The 12859-nt window shown below is 36.6% G+C and overlaps 1 protein-coding gene and 2 long non-coding RNA genes across 7 annotated transcripts in view; 2 read left to right on the forward strand and 1 right to left on the reverse strand.

Moving 5' to 3' along the window:
- Window positions 1-12859, reverse strand: part of LOC110120238 — a 176324-nt gene that overhangs the window by 66574 nt on the left and 96891 nt on the right. The window lies entirely within an intron of this gene.
- The window catches only part of LOC100646399, a 161090-nt gene that overhangs the window by 43429 nt on the left and 104802 nt on the right, over window positions 1-12859 (forward strand). The gene's annotated exons all lie outside the window — the stretch shown is intronic.
- On the forward strand, window positions 464-9823 carry LOC125385275. The gene is made up of 2 exons (XR_007224350.1): window positions 464-8854; window positions 8939-9823. It is a non-coding gene; the product is annotated as an uncharacterized LOC125385275 (long non-coding RNA).

Below are 12859 nucleotides of genomic sequence, written 5' to 3' on the forward strand. Positions count from 1 at the left end.
TCTCCTTTAAAATTTGAATAAAATGTTATCGTGCGAATTGTTATTACGTATACTTGTACCATTTGAATAACATTTTAGGAAAATAGTGATTCGAAAACGATGATTTCAGATTCTTTTAGTACTTTCTTTTATGTTGATATATTAGATATTTGTTGGATTGGGTACTGTTTTATAAAGATACAAATTTTGGAACTTTTATTGGTTTTGTTATAAGCATGCAGCAAGAAGATGTAGGATTAAAAGCCTTAAATTTTAGATCGAACTTCTTAACGTGTGAATATTCCCCCGATTCAGGAGCTCAAAGCTTTTCTTCTAATATACATATACATTATATAACAAAATATATATTAATATATATTATATGAAAGTATATATCATATATATTAATTATATTATAATAATAAATCATATATAATATATATATTTTTTATTTATATATATTTATATATGTATGCATGTATATGTATATTCGAAGAAAAACTTATAGTAAAGGGATTTAAACGTTTTATATATTTACATATACATATACATACATAGATATATTTATATAAAAGGTTTAATCTCATTTTCATTTTATAATTATAATATTCGAAGAGTATATATATGTAAATCTAAAATATCGTAGTTTAGATTTGTTAAAATCAATTGCAAAAATCCAATTCAATCAAAATCAATTAAATTCAATTACAATGCTCATGTATGTTACGGACATACGCATTAAATTTTGATATTTCACACGTTTTTGATAACGTTTTGGCAATAAAGATTATGGAAAGTTTCTTCTTTATACAACGTTCAGTTTTAAGTATATAAAGTACCTTTATAATATTACTGCAATTTCTCTAAGTAAATTTAATTTTGACTGAATTAAATAATAATTTTTTACTTTACTGAGAATATCATACGTTTTACATACAACTATAATATTCAGAAACTGAGAGTATAAGATTATTTTTCTGTAAGATTTTTAAATTCCTTATAACCGTTGACTAATTAGACTAATTAGAAGCAGAATCAATAAAATTTCTGTTGAATTTGACAGCAAACTTAAGTTATAAAATTCGAAATTCTCCTTCGACAGTTCCTCGCACTTCCTTATTACTCAACTCAAAATATAAACGATGAAATCTTAATTATTGGTGAAGCGATTCAGGCTCAAAATATGCCTTGCTGGATACATAGTAGCCGATGAAGCTATCTTTATATTACATTTTAAAAGACAGAAATCACCGTACGCGGGACAAGATGGATATCCCGGGACAGTCGTATAAAGTGTGGCTTTATAAGGTTCTTTTACAACCATGATCTTCGCGCTTATCCGATCGTCGTGGATCACCGCGAACGGTTCCCTTACGATCGTTCTAACGCGACTTCCGCAATAACACGTAGAATGACTGCGCTGTTCAGAGTCGTATCTTTGACGCGCCTTTAAAATTTTAACATCAGGTGTATAAACGCTACGTTCTTTCAAAGATGCACACGTGGACGATTAACTAAGTTTCTAAAATGTTATTGGCACGTGTATGTACGTTCTGAAGTACGTAGTCGGCATTCGTATCCTCTAAATCGGATAAAGATAATAAAATTGTATAACTTGGAAAATGCAAAACGTGTACTTTGATAACGCCTATAAAAGTACGTGAAAATAACGTACGTGGTAAAGAGAGAGGCAACTAGGTTTATACTTTTTAATTTCAAAAATTAATATTTATGAAACTAGAAAACACAGCTATATTAAACACAGCTAATAGATTACTAGTATCATACACATACTTCTAAAAATTCGAATTCTTCTCTCAACGTACTTCGTCAGAAATTCTCGAACGCCACTATTCCTAATCCGCCTTTATTGACGTTCTACATCACAAAATACTTCCTAATCATCAGCGACATGGCCATAAATTACGAAGCAATTCCATTCGGTGCCTTCATCACGATTCGATTCACACACCAATGGACTTCCATACTTTTCGCACGTTTCATCTTCAAGTGTGCTGACGCGGGCGTTGTTCCAAACAAACGCGAGACCCTTAGAAACCGGAAGCTCCCTATAATTGGAATCTCATACCGTTCTCGAGCGCACGCTTGCGTCACGCCTAACTGTACACCATACGGTGGAGACCATCCGCACCGGTGGATGCTATTCAAGAGGTTCACGTTCCCGCCTACGCCATAGAAATGTTTTTCGGAGTTATTCGTCGCCACGTTTGCGATATAGAAACTATTGCGACGTTCCCCGTGTTTCCATCGCTTCCTCGTACGGTTTGCCGAACATCATAAATTAAACAATTTATGAAATTAAATAAATTTTATATGGCAATGGAAAAAGATTTCTGCGTATCATACTAAACTTGTGATCTGTAGATTATTGCTGAACTCGTTGTAGTTTTCTGTCGTTGACAAGTTTTTCAAATTAGCGGTACCAGCTATGAAGCTTAATTCTTAAAATTAAAATATACAGAAGTTGTAGTTGATACGCAATAATTAGTTGTAAATTAGTTATAATCGAGATAAAATTTTATAACACATTTTTAAATTGGTTTAATGTATATTGCATTTCACAAGTAATATATTTGATTAGTATAAATGTTTCCGTTTGCAACACTTTCTTTCATACCAACGAGTAATTTGTCTTATTTTCATTAATACAGTGATTGCAGAATATTTTCCAAAAATATTATATCGATATTTCTAAAATTGATAGTAGAAATACGTCCGTACAGATTTAATAAGTAGAATGCGTACGTTATGGCCAGACTTCGTCTCTCAAATATATGAAGTAATCAAACGATACAAATCGAATAGTTCATGCGTTGAAACACATACATGTTCACCAATCCTCCGTTCAACCATAACTTCCGATCTATACAATAATAGTAGTCGTCTGATTTATTTCAATCGATCCAATGATTCATCTACCTTATTCTTATCTTTGCTATTTGTTGAATGAATCTTGTTAAATCGGATAGTATTGAAGAAAATATTGTTATGGAACATGGAAAGCAAGTGATGTTAGGTCATTTTATCGATATAGAAGCAGCTGAACGTATGCTGTCTAGAAACGGCTAATTACTTGTTACCAACCTGTTCTCGGCTAACGTTGCGTCACGAGATCGCTTAGGCGACTGCATTGGAAACGTGAATACATACGCGGCTTAAATCGCGCCTAAGCTATACCATTATTCGATCGATTCCGTAATACTGAAACACGTGAATGATATTTCTAACGTTACGGCGTATAATTACTATGCTATAAAGATATTTATGACCTCCAACGAAGTACCCGATGAAATCTTATTACAGGTGCATACGTGACCTAGTATCGTGTAACATTTATGCTACTCCATCAGCAAATTGATTGCAAATTGATCTGCAAATATTCGTAACTGTGATATTTAATTCGAACGAAATTGATTAATTCCCTTAGACGCCTGCAACATCGTTTCTTGCATAACGATGTAGCATTATGAAATCTTGCCCGAAGTGTGTACGTGATATAATATCACTTAACACTTCTAATATCCAATGAATAAGTTAATACCGAAAGGTCTGAAGATGCATATAATTCTAGAATATTTAGTCTGAATGAGATTCTGATGAGCGCTTAACCGAAGCTGAATTTGATTTATTATACTCTGATATTTGTAATGAGCCTGCAATCTGTAAGATTACTTGGGATATCGTGTGTTGCGTGGGAAACTTATTATGCATCCACGCGAAACTTCAAAGTGCAGAAATGCATAGAATGCATATAATGTAAACAAAAATATATTAAATATCGAAGATACCTGTTATAACATTTCATAGGTAAAACAATTGTCTACTTAAATTCCATTTTTCAAATTATATGCTGAAGAACACGAACTTGCGTAAGTATCGACGCATAATCGCGTCAAATTTCCTATATGCTATACACGACGCATACACGATCAATTTATTATTATTAAAATATCTACAAATTAGCCAATAGCTGGCAGACATTCGATTTGATTAATGTATAATGCGAACTATTTGTAAGATGATACACGATGAAGTTGTATAACGAAACTTAAGCAAACATGTTACGGGTTTAGATCGTAACGGAGCTTTCTCAATGTTCAACCACTTGTACGAAGAATAATGATATAGCGTTGAAACGATCATCGATATAAAAGTCCGGTTGCATTCTCTCGGAAAGTGTGGCCGCGCCGAAGATTTATCGGACGTAACATTTAACCCATATGATAAATAATTCTCCGTTTATGACCGTGCCGGGAACATTCGTCTTCTAGATGGAAGTTTGTCCTTCTTGTTGCACCACGGTACTCTCCCGTTAGCCGAGGATGAAGGTTCATCAAGGTCGTATAACTTGACACATACAGGTGGGATGGGTTGCCACAAGTTGACAGCTGGCATATCTCCACGCGAAGGGAAATTATTCGTATTTATTACCACGTATTAAGGAAATTATAGTTACATCGTCATCTTCCGTCATCCTTCTTCTATTCTTGCTTTCCTCTTTGCATGGATAATTTATTACGTTACCGTTTAGAACATTTACAATCTAATATTTTTAGAACATGTTATATTTTCAATATTCTTGCAAAATATTTGTTTACTTTTCTTTTACTCAGAGTTTTATTTTAACGAGTCTCATTGCCATTTTTATAAGACGAAACTTGAAAATAATTTCATATATTACGAATATTCTAGAATAATATTCTCTGACCTACAGCACGGTATAACACAACTATCTCTTAACGGATAAAATCCATTCCCTTTACACAAGCCTCTCTTACAACGCGAAGAACTCCAGACCGGCCTCGATTAATTCTATCATACATCAATTACAATCACCAATAACATCCTCTATAAAACCACGAACCATTGGTGCAATCGCTTGTCCATAAACCCGTCGATCGAATTATCCGATCGATCAGAGGTGTCTGTACACCTCGCTAGGATAATTATTTCCACGCGTCGAACAGACCAATGTTATATTCGACCTCTTCGACGAATCGCTATCGAGCCCTAAGTGTATTTCGCAAACCAGGATACTCTATCTACTTGTTCTCGGTTAAAAAGATTAATGGACGTAGTATGGCCATGCTGGAGTCGAGGTCGAGGAAAAAAAGGTGAGAAGGTAACAATGGTGTACGCAGTGAAAGAGTGCGGCAAAATCCATTTGCATGGTCCCACGGTGGAAACGGAACGCTTGCGAAACGGTTGTTGTCGTAAAAGGTTCCGTGATCGGAACAGGTGGTTCTACGGCGAATCAGAGCCGTAACGAAATTTCCTATGGTCCACGTAGCTGGCAATTAATGATCTTGTTTCACCGTCGACCGATCAGACCAGCCTTGAGATTTTTATCTTCTTTCGTTCGACCCTCGTAATGCGTTTTTCATGTTACGTCGTATAATTTAGTCCGGCCTCTTCTCACCGTGCCTTTTATTAGGCATTGTATCGAGCTCGTGGTTGTAATTGCATTGCGTAACGGTTAACTACGCGCAGATACCGCGAGATTTTATTAGAAACGTTTATGGAAAATGGTTCGTGGAAAATCCGTTTCCTCAGGGCGATAATGGCTCCCGCTGCGGGCCTCGATAACACCTTACAAGCTGTTTGTAAACCGTGATAAAGCAAGTTTATATTACGATCCTCGCTCGTAAACTGAATTTGGTTTTACGGGGAAATTAACGACCCAGCTGCACGATTAACCACGGAATCTTATTAATCGTGCGAGAGAGTTGGTTTTGTCTGTTTTATCCGTCGTGTGTAAGCAACAGCATAAACTGGTTGTCTACGATTAGGAATGCCATTCTTGTTGTTTCACTTTCTATGTTTCGTGCGTGGTGAGATTAGTTGAAATTGATAAACGGAACGTTTATCCGGTCGCGTTGGCTTGTTCGATAGGTAAGGTATAATTGCACCAGTTTCTTATCTTTCTCTTTTTTCTAAATATGTAAAGCTCTTTTATTTGCCAATTTTTATCACTTTAAACTGACAAACAGTTTTATGCGAAGAATCCGAAACTTACTAAATTTGTAGAGTTGTAGCTTTCTTTAAAATTCAAAAATTCTCTATTCTTTACTTTCAACGTTCTCGGATTCCTAATTCTCTACTTCTTTACACTTTCTTACTTTTAAAATTCTTAAACTATTGGATCGGCAACTAAGTAATTGCGGATGTTGTCATTAGGTGGTATTGACAAAATCCGCAATCACTTAGTTGCCAACCCAATACCAATCCGTTACTTTTAAAATTCCCAAATCCACGAACCTCAAAATCCACATTATCACGATTCTAAAACCCAAGAATTTCTTTCCAATTTTAACCTTCTACATCGAAATTTTTCATCTCTTACTTTCCAATTTCTTACTTCTTTAGCCTTCAACGTTCTATTGTACATTCTACGCCCCTAAATTGACATATCACAATGCTGCGATCTAGAAAATCCTGTAGGCAGTAATCAGAAGGAATAGTCGACCAAGCCGGTGGTCTGCTTGGAAGGTTTCTGGCCCAACGGCGCGCACCCCAGCAGGTGACTGCGTATCTCGCGCGCGACGAATTGATCAAGTAGAGCTTAAGTTTAATGCGACCGTCTGTGGCAGTAAGCCGCGAGCAATACTGGTGGAATGGCGCATTGCCTTTCTGTGGAACACCCACGCACGCACACGCGTGCCAGCCAATAATATCTCGACCAATCCACGCCCAGGTGTAAAACATTCGCGTTACGTTTATCTGCTCATCGCGCAGCAGACGCAAGCCTGTTTTGGCAATATTCGAACGAGTAGACGGAGAGAATGAGGAAGAAAGAACTTGTTGAAAGGGATATACTGAGACATTTATAGCTAGTTATTCGTGCGAATTTTTATATACTTGTAGGAAATTTAAAAGCACAAAAATTCACAGCCTACGTACAATATACAATAATGTAGAATATAGAGAATCGATCATTATGATATTTGAGCTGATTCTGACGATTTAACAAAATAATTCATTGATAGGTTTTGAGAAATGATATAATTTTTATTTCATACTTATTCGAACGATTACTCTTAGTATTTTCTGTCGTTTGTGATTTATTAAAGTGGTAATTTTTCAAACAATAGCGCAAAATTGCGTCAAAATCGGTATGTACTAGTCACAGAAATCCTGGATGAAGCTGTTTAGCATTTGCAATGTTTCAAAAGCAATTAAAATTCGGGCTATCAAAATTTTCGGCGAAAAAAGAAGCGTTTGTAACACTTTTATATCTATTCTTTTTATTCTTTCTCTTATTTTCTTCTTCTTATCTTACTCTTTTTATGTAAATCAGTGATCTTGAAATCGATATTTTCTCACGTGTTACCACATTCTCGTTCAGTTCAAAATTACGATCATTATGCTAGATATCCAATTATTTCACCTACGCAAAGCATCTGATAAAATCCACGTAAAATGTTACTATATGTTTATGAAAATATCTCAGAAGATGTAGAAAGGTTCTGACATTTACGCGACATTTGTATTTTTTAAAGTTCATCTCGCTTCGTGTCCACCTTGACGAACCAATAAAACTCACGCCGTATCGCGATACATATTAACCTTTCGAGCGGACAGTCGACCGAGGAAAGGAGATCCCTCCATTCGATAGCTGGAAATACATCCGCGCGCGAGCTAGCTGCTCCGTGTCGATGAATCTCGAAAGAGGCTTGAGATACCTGCGCGTGTCGGTAGCCAATAGCCTGTTAAATGGCCAGACATTGACATTCGATGCGTTAGACAACAGAAACTCACGAGCAGACTGCCAATTTTTATGCATTTTCATAAAATATAAATGTGCAAAAATACGCAGAATTCATATTGTATGCGAAAATATATAAAGAATCTAAAACAGAACGTTCGTCGTAATCTTTAATAAATGAAAAAATCTTTATTTTTCCATTTTTCTTTCCATTTATAGACGTACGAATTTCAAAATTGAGAAGGAAGAACGGAATGCTGAGATAGCATAGTGAGATAGTATAATAAAAAATAAATTACTCGTTGGTTTAACGACCTTGATAATTCAGATCGTTGATAGTTGAAAAACAATGAAAAAAAAAAAAAAATGAAATATGTACAAACGCATAAATATCCGCAATCTAACGATTACCGTTATCGATTCTCAAAATATTCAAGACTGTGGCACAAAGTTCGACCTCATTCGGTTATATAACATCGAGGCCTTTTTAGAAGATAAAGTTAATTCCGTGCACGAGGCGGAACGCGTTAATTGTTCGTTCTCGGAAAAAGAGCAGGAGCGCGGGAAGGGTACCGAGAATCCGAGCGTGCAGCAGGCAAAATCACTGAACGGTGGTGACCTGCGGCCACGAACATTCCGCGGCGAGCAGATTCCATGAAAAGTCAGCCAGCATCCGCGCGCATGCATGCATATGCAGGGCGTGTCCAACGCGTCGCGACTATTCCACGTAGCGAGATACATGGTGAAAAATTATCGCCAACGAGTGATCGCAACAATTGCCCAGATACGTGTGTGCGCGCACACTTGGGAGAATTAACCTTGCAAGACGCGTAACAGCTGAATCGGAAGGCGACACTGATCGGCTCGTGTAACGTGATTCAATGTGCGCTATCGCTCAAAGGTACACGGTATATGGACGTTCCTTTCATCACAATGTAATTTAGTTACAAAATCACAGACAGAAAGATTCAAGGCGATTTTATATTTTATTAATGCTAAAATATATTATATAAATATGACGCGATCTCAAGGAGCGCGTCAACGGGAATCGTAGATTCCCGTTGCGATATACAATCGACGCCACGAAACTGATCGATCCTCTATTTCGTTTAGGATAATAGAGACGATTGAATTAATTATAACGCTGAGGTAACAAATTATAATGTACTTTTTATTCCAACAACAATTGTAGACAATATGATTACGCTCGTTGCGTATGTGTATGTTAATTAGATGTATGTTGACCGAGTTAAAGTAGTGAACCCAGTGCAGAGATGTTGACTGATGTGTAATCGTAGATCCAGTAAAGATCAATGACGATGCTGTCGCAGAGGAAAACTCTTGCTGGGTGTTGATCGCCGCAGCACCAGTCGCTTGCGGGTGAAAATCCCGGGAGACATGGGAAAACCCACGTTTCCCCACTTTTTACCTGGTGGAGCAATAACCATAAGGAACATTTTGACTCGAAGGTGCTTTATACCACTTAACGGTCTCAAATCGAAATGCTCAGTTTTGCGACAGTTCCTTATGATTATTACAGTCCAATTAATTATGTTGACGTAGCGAGTGACTGCCTCGACCGAGGGCTAGATTCCGGGCGACGCAAAGAATCACTGGACGAAACAAATATACTTTCAGAAATCAATATACGACGAAAGAATTAGCATTTTTTTTATTTGGATGAATTTTACAATCAATTCTCATTGAGAATTACAAGTAAATTTTTCTGGCGTGGTACTATGTCGTGTTCAATAAGTGTTTATCGTGTGTTTGATTCTAGTTGAATCTGGTGCTTAAATCTAAAGGGTAATTTTAGCCTGCGGATCTGATCCGACGTGTCAAGTAATTGAGTAACTAGTGGGTTTTGGTGGTTGTTAACACTTATGTTATATCTCTATTACAAGAATTAGCATGGAGAACAATACGATGCAGTTTTGCCATTTAATATATTACCTTCAGCTTGTTTGGAGAAATGGAGAAATTTGTTTACAGTAATAGAAGAACTATCCTAGATAATTTTGGTTTAAAACATGTTAATACTTCGACATGTTGTGTATTTGATTGTAATATATCATCGATAAGATTTTAAATAAAGAAATTATAATTCATATGATGTTAGAACGGATAGAATCTCTGCTATCCAGCATTACTTCGCATTTTATAAATAAAGATGACCGACGATAGCGCTAGTCATTAAGTCTTAGACGAGTTATTTTCCCAATCACGTTCAGTCACTGACAGAACTTTCCATGATATGCTGCAATAGCTCAAACGAACTGCGGTAGGTTGTTTCATAACATCATCAAGAGACGCTCAGCATGTGGTCCATGCTGCTTTGATAACGTTTGCGTAACGCTTCTTAATTACTTCTACTTCGGTCGATTGATCACCCACATTTTTTTCTTCATTCTTGAAATGAGCTATTTCATATTAGCAGCGATTAAAGCAATTTATGCATTACCAAGAGTAATTGCAGCATTTTTTACATTAAGAACTTATAAGCATAAGTTACTTCCTCTTCTGCTACTGATTCTTTCCATTTATATATTTTCAATTTATGAAATTTTTAAATTTTCCAATTCTCGCGTTTCTAAATATTCGTATTTACAATTTTACAGATCATCGATACTTTATCGAAAATTTCACAAATGTCAGAATTCCAATGTTCCAAAATTTCAAATTTTCTATTTACCAAGATTCTAAACTTCCAAACCCCCAACACCTCAAATATCAAATTTTCAAACCTGCAAAATTCAATAAAAAACCATACGAACTTTGCAACTAAAATTTTACAAAATTTTCTATCAAAATATCAAAAAATCAACGAACAAAATTTCAAGAATTTGGCACTTACATCATCGTACGTATTACGATTCGATACAGAACGATTCTTATGTGGAGCAAGTGCGCCGCGTTAGACACACCCTGCGCGACGCGTGTGAGCGTGCACGCTAAAAACCGCACGCTAGCCCGCAACGTTGAAAAGATCAGTCTAGTCTGTTCGAGGGAAATCTCCGGTATGCAGGGCCCACACCTCCTCAGCATTGCACCCACAAGGCTGACCTACACGCGAACGCGCAGCCAGGCGTGTTGTGCACCACGAGCCACGAGCTCTCGTATCCCGTTTCCATCGAAAGTTCACACTAATGGCATTTGCTGTACGCCCGTACCGACGTACGTCGGGATTATTACGATTTATTAGCTCACCTATCACGGCCCTGTTCGCGGTTCTGTATTGCGATCCGATTAGGGATTATTTCGGTTTCGGTGAATGAATCCGATCGAGCTCCAGAGAACGCGATTCGTTATTCCCAGTGAATGAAATTGCGATCGTAGTTGTCTTAAACCTTTTTGTGTCAATTTTAATGAATCGATAAAAAACCAGGTAACAGATTTAGCAGGTAGCAAATTGTTAGAATTTGTTTTACTTTTCCTTCTATATTTTTCCATGTCTTCTATATTCTTCTTCCATATTTTCTTTTTTTAAATTCGGTTTTATTGTTCTTTCAATATGTACTGCTTTTGCCATATAAAAATAAAAATTCGTATTTACACAACCCATCGACATTAAAAAGATTTACAGATCTGTCTAACAAGTACATATGTTACACAATTGAATCGTTACTTATCGCAATGTGGAGTAACTTTATAATTAACGATCAATGGGAAGATTGATATCAAAGCTGTACCGAATGTACCTCGTCTAATTATGAGATAATCCAAATATGTATGTCCAAGACTAAAGAACGCGCGATGTTAGGGAAAATGAGAGAGGCGAGTTTCCCAGGCTCGATCGCGAATCCGCGGCGAGAAAAGGCTGACGAAGCCGGAGCGAGACGAATCTTACTCGCATCTCTTAGGGCTATCAACGGTACACCGTAGCAGGATGTTACACGAGTGCTGGTTTCGTCCAGAAACACAAAAGGGAGGAAGAAAGATGCAAAAGCTGCAGCGAGCATTATGCGATCTCTTGCGGAAGGTTTCCGTGATGGCATACCGTGGCGTAGAACAACAACACAGTATCGTGCGGCTTGAGAGGCAGCACTAGCTCTCCAGATATCAATAAATAACCTATCTGGCAATATTATCTCAACGGTTTTATACCTCGTGAAACGGAGAATGCGATCTAATTCTTACGTGCACTCCTGACTCCTTTTCCTTAACCAAGCGTCACAATCAACTGACCTCTGTCAGAGGAGGTGTGAATGATACGCTTATCACAAGGCAAAGCATGTTACTTTCCTCCTTTTTTGTATGTGTCAATTTAGGTATGGCTTGTAGGTCCTTCCCTTTTTCGTTTGTCATGACTCGTATCGGTATTTCCTTCTCTTTTCTTTTACTTTTTGTGTTTCTTTTTTTTATATTTTTCTCTGCTTTTTATGTTTTACCTTTTCTTCTTCCCCTTTTTCTTATTAATTTATTATTAATTTCGTTCGGAAACCTTATCCTTTTCCCTTCATTGTAACTTGAATTTTCTTTTTCCTTAAATTTACTTTAGTTTCCTTTACAGCAAATAACTCGTAAGAGGAAGAATTCTTTTAAATTATTTTATTTTCAATACTATCAATGGATCAGTGAAGTATTGTACGATTGTATTAATATGCTCTTAAATTGCAAGTAGTAGTATCAATGTGATATACTGTTATTGTTATCATTATCGTATAAACGCATCGAAATTTGTATCATTCGTATCTTACTTTTAAAAACTTACAAATTATTTATTTATACCTCTCGTTTGTTACTTCGTATATTTATTGCTAGATACCACTGATATTGAATAGCAGGGATTAATGAGAAAATACAAATTAGACAGTTGTTCCCTAATAAATACACAAGTAGTTACAAGCTTATCGAGTCAATTTCGTCAGCCACTTGATCCTTGTTACTTAAACAAGTACAAATAAAATTCATGTATTACAGATCTACAGCGTTCTCGAATAACTCGAGAAATTAGCTGAATTTACACGTTGTACGTGAAACGTGGTTTACGAAGGCACTCGTGCTTCTTCGCATGCTTCCTCGACATGGCATGTCTTCCTCGTTGACTATAGAATCGTGGGATGTAATTAACTGCGAGCAAACATGAGATCGTGATAAAATAGATAGATATTCGCCTGCTTTGCAAGAAATGTAGTTTAATGGCTCGAACTTGCG

Source organism: Bombus terrestris, chromosome 6 (genome assembly GCF_910591885.1).
Source record: "Bombus terrestris chromosome 6, iyBomTerr1.2, whole genome shotgun sequence".
In the NCBI taxonomy this organism is placed as follows: domain Eukaryota; kingdom Metazoa; phylum Arthropoda; class Insecta; order Hymenoptera; family Apidae; genus Bombus; species Bombus terrestris.